Below are 2500 nucleotides of genomic sequence, written 5' to 3'. Positions count from 1 at the left end.
ACACACACACACACACACACATATTATTTATTATTATTTTTAATTGATTTTTAGAACAGGGAGATGGAATAGGGGCTTGCTCCGTCCACTCCACGCATCGACCCAGTATTGCAGTGTTTCTGGGAACGGTGCAGCTCCCCGTGGGGAGATATTCAAAAGGAAAATCAGCTCTTTCCCAGTGTCTCTGTGTGTGTGTGTGTGTGTGTGTGTGTGTGTATTATTACTGAGAATAAAGCTGATATCTCTCTCTCTCTCTCACTCAGAGCTGCTGTGGAAGGAAACCTTTTTAAAAAGAACTTTCTCAGCTCAGTGGTATTTTTTTCTTCTCCAAGGCTGAGTGCCGCTCGCACGGAGCGATATAATTCAAAGTGCAAAATAACTTGGCGTCGTTGACTTTAAACAAGCAGGGTCTGCTTCCAAATGAAAGCTGCGCTCCCGAACTGTACTGACTGTCTGCCTGTCTGTCTGTCTGTCTGTTTGTCAAGGGGAGGAAAAGGTGGCGGTGGTGGTGGTGAGGGTGGAGCTTTACGCTCAGGAGGGGAGACTTTCTTTCAGAGGTGCCAATTAATCTGCAGCAGAAAGTCATCCCCCCCCCGACCGGGATTCGAAGCCCGGTCCTGACCACGAGACCACCGGGGAGAGTTGCCTCAAGTCCCTGAGGGACCTGGACACGAGGCCGAGGACACACGCACGCCTGCTGCACTGGCAGCAGCGACCAACAGGGGGCTGACCGGCTGATCCTTCCCTTTCACAGGCAGGCTTTTGGCCCTCGCTCAAACGACAAAGGTGTTCAGAAGGAAGTCCTGGGGGGAAGGCATGGAGGGACGGACACAGGGAAGTCCGCACAAAACAGGTCCCCTGGAACCTCTGACCCAGAAAACCGGGTTCCTGGTGAAAGCAGTCCTGCCCCGCCCTGCCATTAACATGACAATGGACAGGGCCCGGACCAGGCGCAGCGGACGGTAGCGAGCAGTCGGAGGGTGAAAATCCGCCAGTGGGTGAAAAGGAGAGCCGTGCGGTGAGAGGAGGCGGAAAGCGGTTCGCAGACTTTCGCTGTACCTCCGGCGGGCAGCGCCGCACCTCCGAGCGCTCGGTACCGTCCGCTGCGCCTCGTCCTGCCGCACGCGACGAGCCGTCCCCGGAGGAAATCGGCCTCGGCCTTCCTGAGATATCAGTCTCCAGGTGGGACAGAAAAACCGGGGGCCCCCGGCTCGCTTTCGGCGGCCCGCTAGTCGACTTCCCGTCGTGCGAACGCGATCCTTCCGGTACCCTTCGGTGCCCCTTGCCCGACTCTAGCTCCGGTGGTAAAGCGGAGTCGGTCGGTCTGACGGCCGCCGAGTTAGCAGGCGGAAAGCGGTTTGCAGCCTTTCGCTGTACCTCCGGCGGGCAGCGCCGCACCTCCGAGCGCTCGGTACCGTCCGCTGCGCCTCGTCCTGCCGCACGCGACGAGCCGTCCCCGGAGGAAATCGGCCTCGGCCCTCCTGAGATATCAGCCTCCATACGGGCGTCACAAATCAGTGGACATGGTCAGCTGCAAAGCAGTGTCATTACAACCTTTCATAAACGACAGGGCAGCACTGCACTGCACTGCACTGCACCCCACACTACATCACACTTGCCTGCCTGCCTGCCAGCCTGCCGCTGCCTACTCTCACCAGCGGACCAAAGTGAGGATAACACCCCGAAGCAAGCATCTCCCTTGCCGCCCACCAGCCCACACCAATCCCCTTGCCTGCCTCCCACAAATTCCACCAGCGAGGCAAAGTGAAAATCAACCCCCAAAAAACGCACTCCACACCGGCCATCGCCCGCTATACACCCCCCCTGGGGTGAATATTAAGCCCGAGAACACCGACTGTAACCAACCGCAGTGAAAAGTTGAAGTGGCAACTCATTAACCAGATTTACACTTGGCAACTCATAAACCAAATGAACAAAAAATCTGGTTAATGAGTTGCCCAAAATAAATCTGGTTAATGAGTTGCCACTTCAACTTTTCACTGCGGTTGGTTACAGTCGGTGTTCTCGGGCTTAATATTCACCCCGGGGGGGGGGGGTGGGTGATTCTGGGGGTAGTGTCCGGGAGGGTGAGCCTTTTATTCGGCAGGAGGCGTGTGGGGAAATCATCAACCTGTCAGACGATGAGTTGTCACAAATGCCATTGCTTAATGAAAGCTGCGCTCCCGAACTGGACTGACTGTCTGTCTGTCTGTCTGTCTGTCCGTTTGTCAAGGGGAGGAAAAGGCGGTGGTGGTGGTGGTGAGGGTGGAGCTTTACGCTCAGGAGGGGAGACTTTCCTTCATGCCAATTAATCTGCAGCAGAAAGTCATCCCCCCCCGACTGGGATTCGAAGCCCGGTCCTGACCACGAGACCACCGGGGAGAGCTGCCTCAAGTCCCTGAGGGACCTGGACACGAGGCCGAGGACACACGCACGCCTGCTGCACTGGCAGCAGCGACCAGCAGGGGGCTGACCGGCTGATCCTTCCCTTTCACAGGCA

General features: G+C 56.9%; 1 pseudogene; it reads left to right on the top strand.

The window, feature by feature from the left end:
• The first annotated feature begins 22 nt into the window (after positions 1-22).
• LOC137309588 (U2 spliceosomal RNA) lies at positions 23-139 on the top strand (annotated as a pseudogene).
• Positions 140-2500: the final 2361 nt, after the last annotated feature.

The sequence above is a fragment of the Heptranchias perlo genome, unplaced genomic scaffold, assembly GCF_035084215.1.
Source record: "Heptranchias perlo isolate sHepPer1 unplaced genomic scaffold, sHepPer1.hap1 HAP1_SCAFFOLD_1707, whole genome shotgun sequence".
NCBI classification, from domain to species: Eukaryota; Metazoa; Chordata; class Chondrichthyes; order Hexanchiformes; family Hexanchidae; genus Heptranchias; species Heptranchias perlo.
The sequence above is the reverse complement of the archived record's forward strand: the minus strand, read 5'-3'. Positions and strand labels throughout refer to the sequence as shown.